The 14,461-nt window shown below is 30.1% G+C and overlaps 1 protein-coding gene across 5 annotated transcripts in view; it reads left to right on the forward strand.

The window, feature by feature from the left end:
* The first annotated feature begins 1,391 nt into the window (after positions 1-1,391).
* LOC129794640 (uncharacterized) overlaps positions 1,392-14,461 on the forward strand; it is a 30,776-nt gene continuing 17,706 nt past the window's right edge. Inside the window, exons 1-2 of one of the 5 annotated variants that reach the window (XM_055835437.1) lie at positions 1,393-1,684; positions 2,139-2,743. The gene's annotated coding sequence lies outside the window, so the exon portion shown is untranslated. Of the gene's footprint in view, positions 1,685-2,138; positions 2,744-14,461 lie in introns of all 5 variants that reach the window. The other 4 variants (XM_055835441.1, XM_055835438.1, XM_055835440.1 and 1 more) reach the window with 4 other exon arrangements.

Genomic DNA, 14,461 nt, shown 5'->3' on the forward strand with positions numbered 1-14,461 from the left:
AAAACACTTTAGTACATATACCATTTGCATGAAAAGGGATTATGTACATATATATGGGAAAGTCAAAAGTTGAAAAGAGTTTTTGAACTTCAAATTAGGCTCGATAATGATCGTAGACAGAGTGGTAAAGTCCATACTAGTGAACCCTATGTATTTTACATAAATTTTAACAGCAAAGTATGGAAGAATTTCTTTTACTTGGAAGAACCAAAAATTGTCTCTCTATATATAGCTTCAGTGTGTATCTTCGTGTGCAGAAAAATAGCAGCAGTATTTTTCCATTTTAATTTGCTTATGTTGTTATTAAAATTATGGTGTTATTTTTTTTTAATAAAAGAAATCTTCTATTCACATTTATTTATGCAATAATTTCTTTCAAAGATAAACGACAGAAAAATATCAAATTTTCAAAACAAAAAATCACGCCTCTAATTAACTCATTTAACATTCAATGGAGGCGTGGTTTCTTGTTTTTACTTGAGCAAATCTACTTTTTTCACACAACAGTAATAATAATGTTAATATTTTATTTAGAATTTCAGCTCTTGAAAACAAGAAATAAAAAAATTAAATCACAAAATGCTCATTCTACCCCAGTCTACTCTAAGATTGAAAAAAGAAAATAAGCAAAAGACATGGATTGGGAGGTTTAAAAATTTACCTGCTGATCAAAAAGCAATCTCTTAGGATTTAATTTATTACACTCAAGTGGACGGTGTAGAATAATATATTTAATCAATCAGTTTAATGCACAAAGTTTCAATATCCCAATCATTCCATTAGAGAGGGAAAAAGTAAATATATAAGTGGAATTTTCTTTAAGCGGAAATCACATTTCTGATGAATCTTCATCTTTGAAAAACGATTGCGATGTCTAATGAAAATAGAACGAGGTTTCTCTTCCAAATAAAAGGGATGCTTGTCTCTCATATTCATGCCTAGGAGAATAATTTTAATTAAGTGATTAATCAATTAATTAAAATAATGACAAATATATCCTGAGCATTATATATAATTTGCAAATGAATGTAGATTATTTCCACCATATAGCACTGTGTGAATTCTACTGAATCGCAATGATTGTGAAATTACTATTTTATGTACATTTTGTGATTAATATCATTTTATATGGGATTGAGGAGAAGATGATCTCGAGTTGGTGAGTGAGAATCACAGAAAGGGGAACATGTAGTTGATATGCTATATAGCATTTTATTATGCTTTTCTCTATTTTGCAGTTGATTTTCCCGATGCCAAGTGAGGGCAACTTGTTCCCCGAAGTGAAGGAGAGAATATAATTTCTCGACTGTTTGGCGTATAGTTGTGTGGTGTATAGTATAAATGTTAAAACTGGCTCTGTGGGTAACTTTTGAGCTTGAGGCACATCAGAAGGCGACCGACTATCCAGTTGTGTTTGACGCGCTCAAGTGAATGCATCTCCCATCATACATTTTATTTCATAGCCGAACAACGCTTTTATATTACAATACGAAAAATTTCATAAACAAACTTACACGAAGAGTGAAAGAAAATAATAAAATAAAATAAACTGCAAAAGAGTGGGTAAAAGTGGAGAATTTTCTTTATTCATTAAGCTAAATATGTATGTATGTAACCTCGGACAAAACCAGTGAAATTTTTTCTTGCACCTCCAGCTATGGGTTTTTTCCCCATTTTTGCAGAGGTACGAAAATAAGCATTATTTTGCTCTAAAGTGAATTCAAGGACTATGTAAACTCTCGTTTGTGTTGTGCGAAAGAAAAAAAATAAATAAATAAAGTGGAGTGTCCAAGAATATTTTCTTCTTCTTTGGAGAATTTTTACACCATAACAGATTGGTGGAAGAAAAAAAAAACGTTCGACTGATCAAATTGTCTCTCTTTTGCTTCATTAATTTCTCTCTCAAATATCACCTCGAATTTCTGTGACCTGCTTTTTTTCACCTCTCTCAGGCAATTCAATCAAGCACATTATTTATTTTTCAATTTATTATTTCAAAAAAAAAAAAAAATTATCCACATTTCTTTTTCACGGCAATTTCTTACAGTGTTGAGTAGTTTTTTTTTGCCCCAACATAATTTATTTGAAACATTTTTATGCGTGAATTTTTGTGAGTGATCTTTTTTTTTCTTTTAAAGAAAACGTGTGGATTGTAAGAAAAGAAACTCTGTGTGTTTGTGTGGAAGAAAGGAGACAAGTGAAAGAGACTGATGTAGCCAAAATATATTGTACACAAAGGAAGAACAAGTGACGAAGGTGGAGAAGATATAGAAAGAACCCAAGAAGGATTTCTTTGTGAAACAATATTGATACTATTATATACACAATATATATACATAGTTCAACATGGGAATGTTCTACTGATGGCTTAAGAGGTCGCACACACAGTAAACCCAGAAAAGAGAAAAAGAAAGGAAAATCTTTGAGAAAAAAAAACCTATGAGAGAAAAAATATATTTGTGCGTGGAAGAAACAAAGAAAATTATTCTTTTTTTTGCAATTGCCTATATAAATAAAATTCAGTGTGAAACGGTGTCTTATCACATGTTGACATAGTGCAACAAACCCCAGAGAGACATCCTTTAGAGAAAGAGAGTGAGAGAGCAAAATCTTTGTGTGTTTTTTAACGTACATTGAAACTTGAGCATATAACAGTTGACGCCAATTTCATACCTGTGAGAAAACTGCATCAGTGATTAACTTTCTGATCTTCCATCGTCGTCTTGCCGTTGTGTTTGAGAAGGTAACAAGAACAAGACTTTAACTATATATTTTCTAACTAAACGTGAAATAATTTATGCACACGGTGCCATTTAATTTAATTTATGGTTATATTTTTTTCTATATATGCACACACTTCCAATCCTACTCGCTCTAATATCAAAATGCCAAATGACAAATACACTTCATGAGCTACCTCGCGATAGTCTTTGTTAAATAACAAGTGAGGCAAGAAAAATAAATTGGATGAGATTTTTATTTGATTTTGCTAAAAAAAAATGATCATTTCAGTGACACTGAAAGAATGCTACAAGAAAATGATTTTAATTCATTTCTCAATGCCACTCATAGAGATTTAAATCTCAATCTAAAATGCATTTTTTTTTAATAGTATTTTCATATAAGAATTTTTCTTTACTAGATAGAACAGTAAAAATTTTTCAATTTTTTACACAGGATGTACTTACTTAAAAAAAAACTTTTAGACGGTCTGGACTTAAACATAGAAAAATTACTCCATTTACGCTAAGACACAAACTGACTCATCTTTCTTCTCTCTAAAAATTTTGTTTAAAACGTCAAGATCCCGTATAATACACGGAAATTATTTATTTATGCCACATGTAATAAATAAGCACTATCGAAGACATTTATACGCTTTAATACGGCTGATATAGAAATGAATAAACTCCTTTGAAAAATTAGAACGAGATTCAAATAGAATTTATAATTTTTTTATCTTCAAAAAATTTGAAAAATTTTGGAAATTGAAAAGTTACAAAAAAAAATTTATTTCAAGTGTAAAAAAATCTTTTGGCGTCAAGTGACATTGAATGGGTTAAAATAGTCGAAACACGTGGAGTTTACCCTCCACGTGTCCTCCTTGTAGGTAGGTACCTTACCTACCTACAATTTTCTCTTTTTGGAAATGGAAAGAGTAAGAGAAAAAGTTTTCTTTCTCAAAGTCTTGTTTTAGCACTTTTTTTTTCTCCACATCTCGAACTTATCCCCGCATATACTACAGTATACATAGCTTGACTATATTACGCGATATTTGTACTTCATCTATACCTATATATTATGTACGTATTATTTTTTGTTTAACTATCTCTGTCTATGGGTATTTTCTCTTTTATTCTCTTGAGTAAACCGTCACAACATTTATAGAGTATTTCATATTGTGAGTTCATAAATATATAAGTTAATGTGTCTCTGAATGGTAAAATAAATACACCACTACCTACCTAATAAAATGAATTATATAAAATTGAGAACAAAACGTAACTTTCTTTCGTAACTCATTTTTGTAAAAAAAAAACCCTAAATAGTCGTGCTAAATTATTTAGGTGAAGTGAAGTATTGGAAAAAAATTTATCATTATATCAAAGACTTATTTTCATCTTTGCATGATTCTTTTGTACATGAAACCTACATATATTTATTGTTCTAAATAAATACATATTTAGGTTCTTATAAACTGCTATATACCTCACATAGTTAATTGACAATGTGTGTGGACACATAAAAAAAAACAAACATAGCATTAACCACTTGCAAATACCGGAGAATGTTTACAATAAACAATTTTCTATTTCTTTTTTTTCATTTCTTTTGGTAGGTTATAACGTAATGTGAAAATGTTTATGCCACCAGAATGCCATTTGCAACTTCAAGGGTTTTCACTGTAAATTCACAAGAATTAAATTGTAATGCAGGTCTGCCCCCCCTCCCCATTTCATGCCACTCAAGAGGCATCGTGAAAATACTTTATTTATTCTTTCACTTCAAGATGACAAATCCCACTGTAAAAGACATGGAGGGTGTTTCTATTTTTGGATTAAAAAAAAAAGAAGTACATACAGCAGTTCTACAGACGTGACATGAAAATTAAGGTCAACGTACAATTTTTACTCTTATCTGGTGATCTTAAAAGTTCTTATATATTAGCTGAAAGGCATGTTTCAGCAATGAAAATTATATTTTCAAGTTTTGAAAATTAATTTTCAATGCAAAATTAATTGATAATTTATGTAGGCATATATGTTATATTATGTACATGTTCTCATTTTAATTGAATAGTTTGTCATTGTATGACATTAAATATTTATATGTTACCTATTTATGTTATGTGTTATAGAAAGAGGTAAATAAATCTTTATTATTTTTGTTGATTAAGCTCTTAGTGCAAACGTTGAAATTTGAACATTGTGTTGATTTGGTGAGGCATGGTGGGCTCTCGGGGAAAACCGTAGCCCAGTTTTTTGCCTCCGCGAGCTTGGCCGATCTGGAAACCCTCGCGGTCTCTAGATACCGATCCTAGTCTGGTTCCCCCCTTCCCCCACCCTCTCTTTCATGTATACTTCATGTAAACTTGAAATGATTTAATAAATGTAATGTAATGTAATGTAATTTAGGAAATTTATTATACATTGTTCTTTGGGAAGGAAAGGTAGAAATATCAAAAAAAAAAAAAATGTTAGAGATGTTAGAACAAGAGAGAAATTCGCTACTAATTGTAAGTTCAACTTCAGGCCAAAAATTTTCAAGCCAGACTTAAGTTTTCTTCATTCTCATGATTTTCAAGCTCAGCTTAATTTTTTGATATTTTTTAAACTAAGCTATATTTTTTTAAAGCTTAGGTCTGGCTTAATCGGGGCTAAATGTATTTTTTTACAAATTTATTTTAGCATTTAGTTCTCCTTCAATCTGATCTAGCTTTAAAACTTTAAAGGCCTAATCCTGAAAAACTTAATTTCAACTTTTCTAAAAAAGACTCAAGCATGACTTAAAAATAAACTATGCCGACGTTAAATATTTCCCAGCCAAATGCATATATTATTGCTCTTTACAAGTTATATTGCATTTTATATTAAATCATAACAATTTTCTACTCAGTTTCCCCCAAAACATATGTCATGGACATGCTCTTGCGTTTATTGTTTCAATGAATAAACTTACTAACCGTGTATTATGTTTGTTGAAAAAAAATCATTCAGCTAAATTGCTCCACATTGCTCTTAAATTGTCATTACGAAAAATCAACTTACAAGGAATATAAAAATTTTTATTACATTCTTTAATTATAAATTACATTATTATATAATCAAAAATTCTTGTTTTCATTTTTTTTGTCTTCATTTTAAAAGTCTCCTTCGAGTGTTAATTGATAATTTTCTTATTTTTGGGAATATTTCGTAAATTATTTTTATGTCTCTTTGTGTAATTTTAACCCTTTCAATATCATTTTGCATTTAATTCATTGAGAGAAATCAAATTAATTTTCCCTTGATTGATACTGAATTATGTATATGAGAAAAGAAATGTAATAAAATATTTAATTTCCCCAAAAAACAAATCAATTTTCTTTTACAAAAAAATTTTTCTGTAATCTAATTTCATTCCATGAAAGTCGTTGCACTTTCAAAGAAATTTTTGACTCTGTGTGCTAAAGGAATTCTTCAAAGGGCATTCCTTTTGGCTTTCCCTTGTGGAGGAGGGAGGAAGTCACGGGGAATTCTTTTTCACGCAAGAGATACGCCTAAGTGACTTTGAATCACATTTCCGGCACTTTCATCAGACATCTTTGTTAAATGGCCCATTAAGACAAGAAAAAAACACGCCATTTGACAAATGTATAAGAACATTTATAACATAAAGAATATAGAAAGAGAAAAAAAGGAAAAATATACATACATAAATGCAACCTTCAAGAAAATATTTCACATTGCGTGAGAAGGTGAGAATTTTCGGGTAAAAGAGGTGTTTTGTGTTTATAATAAAGTGCTAAAGAATGTGAAAATCTGCTGACCAAGTTGAAATAGTTGAAATTTTTGGGAGATTTCTGACGTGTTGTGCTTTTAATTCAAAATTCATAATACAAATTTTATTCAGAAAATGCATTTTCTGGCTGCAGCAGATCGTTTTCATTAATGAGTGGTTTTTTTTCTGTAGGTATGTATAACGCATTGAACGGAAAAGGAATAATAATAAAATAATATTGCACTTCACTTTGGTACAACCACAGCAGTATGACCTCATTTATCCAGCCAAGAAGCTTTATTTTTGAAAATTTTGTTTTCTTCGTCTGCATCTTTCGTGTTTAAAGCAAATTAACATTGCATTCTCCTTTGGTGTATCATATTTTATGTATAACTACATATGTATATATGCAATTCCCATTTGTATGCGTGCATAATATATGTATATTCATATAAGTTTGAAGAATCTGTGGGACAGAGTACATTCCCCGAGTGATGTATTACTCATTCTTTCATGCAGATGTGTGATAGTAATATTTATTTGAGATTTTTCCATTTGGCCTTTTAATTGTTTGTTGACAATTTCCAAAGCCAAATGTACATTGCACCATGAGTACTACTTGTACAGACAGATGTGAAAGAAGAAATTATATAAATACATAATATAGAATTTTATGTTTATTGTTGAGATGACAATAAACAGAGCTGTGTCAAAAATAATGCAAAGATTCCCTGAAAGTTTATTTTATTTCTTATCAAATATAATTTTTCTTTTTTTTCCAAGGCGCACAAAAGCATTTTAATATAATTTTTTTTAAATCTTCACTAAGCCCTACACTCCATCAAATGAAAATCAACCATCAATCTTCCAAGAAAAAAAATTAATCAAGAGGCATCATTTCTGACAGGGGTCTGTATTATATGCCTCTACCATATTATTTTTCATTGATATCAATTTAGCAATTTGTGCGATGATGGTGTGAGGATGTGTCAAAGGTGCTAGACGATGCAATGACTTTTAATGCAATTTAAGTGTTCTTGAGAAATCTTCAAAGAGCCGAGCCAATTGAGTTGAATTGAGTGTTAGATTTCTAAGAATAAGTATGTATGTACATTGAAAGCTAACACAAAGCACTAATAATCAATTATGTTGCTACATTGGGTTAAAGAAGCTACCGTCATTTATTTAGCACACATACTATACATTGCATTATGTATATTCTAAAACAATTTAAAGTTCAACAATTTGCACTAATTAATTTTATACCGAGAATTAGAAATAGCAAATAGACATGATATAAGTTGCAGAAAATGGGGCAAATATTCTTAAAGTGAAACAGAAATTTTCCTTCACTGCAATTTATCTTGTATCGTGTTAATTGTACTTAATCTAATGCAAATTACTGCATACAAGTTTCTTTGAATAATAAAATGATAAAATTTTATGTAAAATCACCAACATAACAATTCTATTTATGTTGTGTGTGTGTGTGTGTGAAGGAAAGAAATTAGCATAAGTAACGCGTTTATACCATACAAAAAGGAACAATTTCAAAATGCAACACTACTAAATTAACAAATTCCAAAGTTTCAGATTGCAGGAAAGTTGACACATAAGAATGTCTCGTGAGAGATGGGGATGAAGGGATGCTAAAATAATAGTTATGCGGATGCTGCAGAATACATATACAAAACATTTGTATTATTCACAAAGTGTTCACAAAAGCAATAAATGCGGGAGAACAGGAAGGGCGATGGTGGAGTATAAGAAGAAGTTTGTGTGCAAAATGGGTGCACATAAGAATGTGACTTTGGGGGCGCTCCCTTGTTGGTGATTCCAAGTGGTACTACCAAGAGCATAACCCCATCTCAATTGCAATTCCATGATTCCACCATCGAAAAGGGGAACATTTTGAAATGTCTAATAAATGGAAAATTGTGTTCAAGCATCTCTAAAGCTTCCCTATTCAAAATTAACATTTATATATGATGAAAATTATACGTTATATGTAATGAGAGAATGGGTAGGTGGTTTTGTATATAAAACAAGTAAAAGGTAAATATATATTTTGCAGATTTCTCATCTCCAACTTGATGTGAGAGACTAATGAAAATCATAATACATATATTAAGTTTGAACCAACAAACAGGAAAGGTAGCTTCATGTGAATAAATTAATGAAATTTCATTGTTACAGAAATGGAGAGAGAGCAAGAAAAAATTATTTTATTTGAAGGAAAATATTTTTTATTAGGTAATTTCCTAAGATTGAATTTGCAACTCTTCTAATTCTTTTGTTTCCAACAATATTGCAGAGGTGAAGTCTTATTTTATTTCCCGTCAATTTAAAGCGAGAGAAATTACACATATGAAGGATATTTTTTTAATTAGAATGAGAAATTTAAATCGCCAATCAAGAAATACTTGATACACTCTTATTTTATAAAGTCCTCTCACGTTGTAATGCCTTGAAAGCCCCCTACTTCTATACTTGAAAAGGAGAGCAATCATGAATTACATTCAAGACAAATTAAATATTCTTAGAACGTCTGCACCACAATATTTTCTTTCAAATTTATAAGCGATAGTTTTATTATTTAAAAAAAAATATAAACTTAATACTTTCATTCCAAGATGGTCTGTGATAATTTCTTTAACAAAAAAAAATATTAAGAGCAAAAAAGAAACGTGAAAAGATACCTTAAATTAAGAGAGAGAGAAAAAAAGATAATAAAAATAAAAGTTTATGATAATTTCTTTTATAGCCATTAGACTTTGAATATTATGTCGATGGTATTCTAATCAATTCATTTTATTAGCAAAGAAGATATCTATTTTATACTAGATATAGCACATAGAAAAAAAAAATGACTATCTTGATATTCCTCCTCAAGTACCTTTTTAATCAATGAATGGGATTTTTGACTCAAGAGAATTCTCTCTTTTTTTTATGTATTTCCCGGGAGCATGCTCTACACGAATGATACCCCAAAGCGATCTTGAACATTGAACTTTGATGTGCACTTACCCATCGAGACAGGTCACACTCTCCGTCACGTTCTGATGCCACACAGAAGAGCTCTCTCGAGGTGCTCTCGTATCAAATATTCAATAAATTTTCTCAATTATATGTGCCTAATTGTGCTGAGAAGTTCCAATTTGTACCTAACTCCGTCGTCTGGAAAAATTAATGAAAATTTTCAATATTAAATTATAGCCCTAATATATTCTGCCTCTGTCCCAGTGGGTGCATCAAATTACCCCACTGAGAGACCTGAAGCATATCACTTTTTGATAAAATTTTAATTATGCAATTTTTAAGTCTTTTCATGCACGTTAAATTTTGCATTCTCAGCTGTTTTTTTTGCGTGTGATTTCATGTAAAAAGACGCTGATAAAATTGCGTGCAATTTTGTGATGGCTACAGCAAAATATATGAAGCACGCACGATTTATAAAGTTGGAAGGAATCACTCACAGGAAATGCGGGCGAAGTGATGTGTAGACAAAAATGTATCATCCGGTCACAGGCTCGTGTTGTCTATTGCGTATTTTTTTCTTCTTGTTTTTTTTTCTTTAAATTTAACCCTCTTGGCAACTTTCCACAATTCATGCCTAAATTGAATGATAATTACGAGGAAATTTTCCAACATTTATTTTCCATTTGATAATATTTTTTTCCTCTTTCATTGAAATATTATTGATGAAATATTATAAAAAAAATGTGATGAATAAATTATTAGTTTTAGCACATACAGTGGGGTGTTGCTAAGCAGACACACAATGAAATAAAAAAGGAATTTTCAGAATAAAAAATCATATTCTAATCAATTGAAAAGATTCAATTTCATCTTAAACTTATAAATTAGCTGTTTCTTAGTTTTTTTCTTACTAATCATGTCTGGTTTTTAATCTTGAAAGAACTTGCTATATATCTCAGACAAGGAACTAGTATATAGTGTTCGCGAAATAAACAAAATGAGGAAAGAACGGTACGATGATAAAAAAAACTAAAGCAGCTGTGAACATCTTATCAAGTAAGATGACGTGCTTTCCTGTCCAACGACGATTAAAATAAACTCACAGCTGATATTTGCAAGTAAAAAAAAAAGACTCTGAAAAGCTATTCGCTGTATGCAGGTTATTGTTGAAAATGTCAGCATTTACCTCAGAGAGTTGATATTGTCAGCATTGAGGGTGAAAGAGATTTTTTTAAAAATATTTTTTGGATTGTTTTTTTAATAAGCCTACAACAAGATAGATTTTATGAGTTTAAAAGTTAAAGTAAAGGGGTTTATTCATAGGTATATGTAAAACATTTTTATTCGAAGAATAATAAAGAGGTATACGAATGAGGATTTTTTTTAATATGCAGATGAATAAACTCCTTTGGTTTCATTTGGTGACTTCACTAAATTCATTAACACAGTCCCACAGAAGTTTTATCTCTAGTGTAGCATCAATTGGGAATTTCTTAAGTTAAAATCTATTATCTTATCAGCCCTTTAAATCATCACACAGTCTGAGCAAAATATGAATGAACGGAGCCTCTTTAAGAGCTTCATAATCTCTTAAAACTCTGAAAAATTTTCACAAATTTTAAGTGTATTTTAGGAGTTTTGGTTTAATTTTGGGTAACTAAAATATCAATGGATTATAATAATACTATCACACCCCTTCAAGTGCGAGCTACATAAATCTTGGTGCTTAAAAAACATAATATATAGGTGAAACTGGTTCCTACTTACTTGTTAAAGCAGACAAAAAAAATTTACTAACTAGTCATTTTGTATTTATTTTAGTAGCTTTACAAGGCAACCTTCAGTGCATGCCGTGATAGTTAATTATTAGTCATGATACCTACGTAATGTCTTAAGGAAAAAAATAAATAAAGCTTTTTAACTTTGTCATCTTTGCCATTCGTAAGCAATTTAGCCCTGTGAGCCTTTTATGTAACACACCGAATGTTAAATTTCATGTTAAAATCCGGGATGTACGCAAATGACGAAATAATTGAGAAGATGTGAAATGGGAGACTCGATGGGGGGATTTACGTTGTGATTTAACGCAAAATTAACTGAAAACGTCTGCCAAGAGGCGAAAGGAGACAGTGAGTAGGACATAATTTGCAACTTGTCACATTTCCACACGACGTCAAAAGTCTAATTTCCTTGCCAAAAAAAAATTCTCAAATTGTGCGAAGGACATGCAAAACTAAACATTATGGGATAGATCAACAACCCGTGTTTAGTAGAATCATTCCTAAACATTGTTAAGAGTTTCATTTCAGCTTCATTTTCAAGGACTATGCGCGTCAAAAATGAATATATTTCACTTTAAGACCTGCTTCAATGAATATACAAAAGATTTATTTTTAGGTCCACCTCACTGAAGTTAGCTAAGAAGTTCGTGAGGATTTTTTTCAAAGAACTTCAAACTTTTCAAAGACTTAACATTGCTTGCACATTGTCAATAATTCCTATTGGGAAGGAGTTTATTCATTTTGAGATTTTAAGGATATATCATTGGGAAAATCAGTGGTTGTACTTGGAACATTCTTTCCTCACAGATGGAGTAGCTCATGATTTACTCAAATCACTCAAATATTGCAAGATCAAGGCATAAGTTTGCCTCACTGTTTCTGATGCTTTTAAAATGAAGAAAAGTGAAAAATCCATTAATTGGTGTACTTGAGAAATTTTCCTGTATATGTTACACCTTATTGATGACTAAGATGACGCACATTTCGTAATAAATATATTTTTTGAACCTTCAAATTATCATTACATCACTCGATGACAGTTATTCTGGCAAAAAAAAATCTTAACTCAATTTTATCTTAATAAGATGAAAAAAATCTTCTTTAATTTCAATTCAAATCTCATGAAAATGTTCTGTATATAGTAATAACTATGTACAAAAAAAACTTTCTCGTAATAATTCTCTCATTGACCAATTATAGGTATTTTACCATTATTCACGTGTGCGCACATGCTTAAATTACATGATGAAGTAATCATTTCATATTGTGAGTTTTAAAAAAGTCACCAACTTTTCTTACATTGGCACATCGTCCAAAATCCAATGAGCTTGAGTGAGATGGAGGAAAAACGTGTTAATCTTTAACTAAATGGCGCCATCGTCAATCAAACTGACGCTGCTGTGCAGAGATCTTTTTATGTGTTTCCATCATTTTAACATACATACATACCTACACACATACCTAATGCATAAATATGTTTGCATGAAAGTTTAAAAAGTAATATAAGTCAAGTAACATAGACCCAGTGTGATTAAAATGATGATTCGTGTTTACAAACTCTTTAACTTTTCAAAACATAATAATTTCAAATTAAGTCTTTTCACCATTATTTTCACTTTCAAATTATGAACTATATATTAATTCAAAAAAATAATTGTGATTAAAGTAAATAGGGGAAAATGGTCTAAATGAGACCTTTTGTAATTGAGATTAGTAATTAATGATAGGAAAAATATATATCAACAATTTTACTTACAATCTGTCCTCTTAGAAAGGTTAAAGAAAATATCCTCTTGTCAGAATTGAGTCACATTCCTGTAGTAATTAGGCATTCTAAAATAATTAAATCCTTTTCATCCCCTTAACTTGAAATTTTCAAATATAAGAAATTAAAAAGAAAAACAATTTGTTATTGTTCAAAGTAAAATAATACAAATTGCAAAATATTTTCGTGGGAATTTTCATTAAATTTTTTGAAAAGTAAGAGTCATTATGAATCATTAGTGGAGATTCCATTATTATCAGTTTGTTGCGGAGCGCCTAATTACTTCCAAGAGAAACATTTTGCTTTCCTCCGTGCGCACCCCACATTGCCATTATTTAAATTTACAAGATTAATGTTGATTAATGCGGAACTGTTTGTTATTCTGAGTTTATAAAATTTACTAGCACACATTGTTATTTTAACCCATTCGAAGAAGTGTAATGACCCTCTAAGTTTTTTTTTATTTTTCGTTAAAGCTTTTCCTTTACGTATTTTATCCATTCTTTCCTATACATACATATAGAAGAGAAAGATAAAGAATTTTAGAGAGAAATATTGAATTTTAAAATTTTTTATTATAGAATTGATTGAAATATCAAAATAAATTCTCTTCATTAACATAAATTATCTCGCTTCCTTGGTATAAAATGAAGTGAGAATATTTACACTAACATGAATGAAGAGATATGCAATGCAGTATAATATGTACGTCAATCATAATTTAGATTTTCTGACTTTTAATATTATTATTATATATGTAGGTATGTATATGAGATGAAATAATGCATTGAGGGAGATGTGATGTGTGCAGTAATGTGCTGAAAGATGAAAGTGGCGGATGTTTGAAATAATTCAGCTGTATAAGTACATTATACAATTTTGATGCTCATGGTTGTAATAACAAGATTTATTGTTTTGTCTCTATAACATCTCCTGTCTAAATATGCAAAAGAAGAAAATTTATTGTACAAGAAGCGAGAATTGAGAATGGCAGAAGAAATGCAATTTGTTTCAATTTTGCATCAATTTCTTTATACATATTTTCTTCTTTGTAATAAAACTAAAGAGGGATGTTCAAAAGACAGCAAGATGTTGTACACACAAAAGTCGAAAAATTTGCATTTTGTCTGTGAAAGAGAAATTCCTTTTCTTGGTGTGAAAATATACAAATTGTAGGTAAATGTAAATTTAAAATGAATAATTTTTGAGCAATAACATGAGGAAATTTTTGGCAAGTGCAACAAATTTTTAAGGAAAAATTTCACAAACACGGATTTGAAGCTGACCAATATATTATTATTATATTTATGCAAATTATGTCAAGAGTTTTCTCATCATGTGTCTGTCTGTCTGTCTGCAATAATAAAATAAAAGTAGCAACATGTTTGCTATTGTATGTATAGTATTGGAAATCACTATTTATTCTCTGTCAATCAGACCATTCATACTTTACCAG

Source organism: Lutzomyia longipalpis, chromosome 4 (assembly GCF_024334085.1).
Source record: "Lutzomyia longipalpis isolate SR_M1_2022 chromosome 4, ASM2433408v1".
NCBI classification, from domain to species: Eukaryota; Metazoa; Arthropoda; class Insecta; order Diptera; family Psychodidae; genus Lutzomyia; species Lutzomyia longipalpis.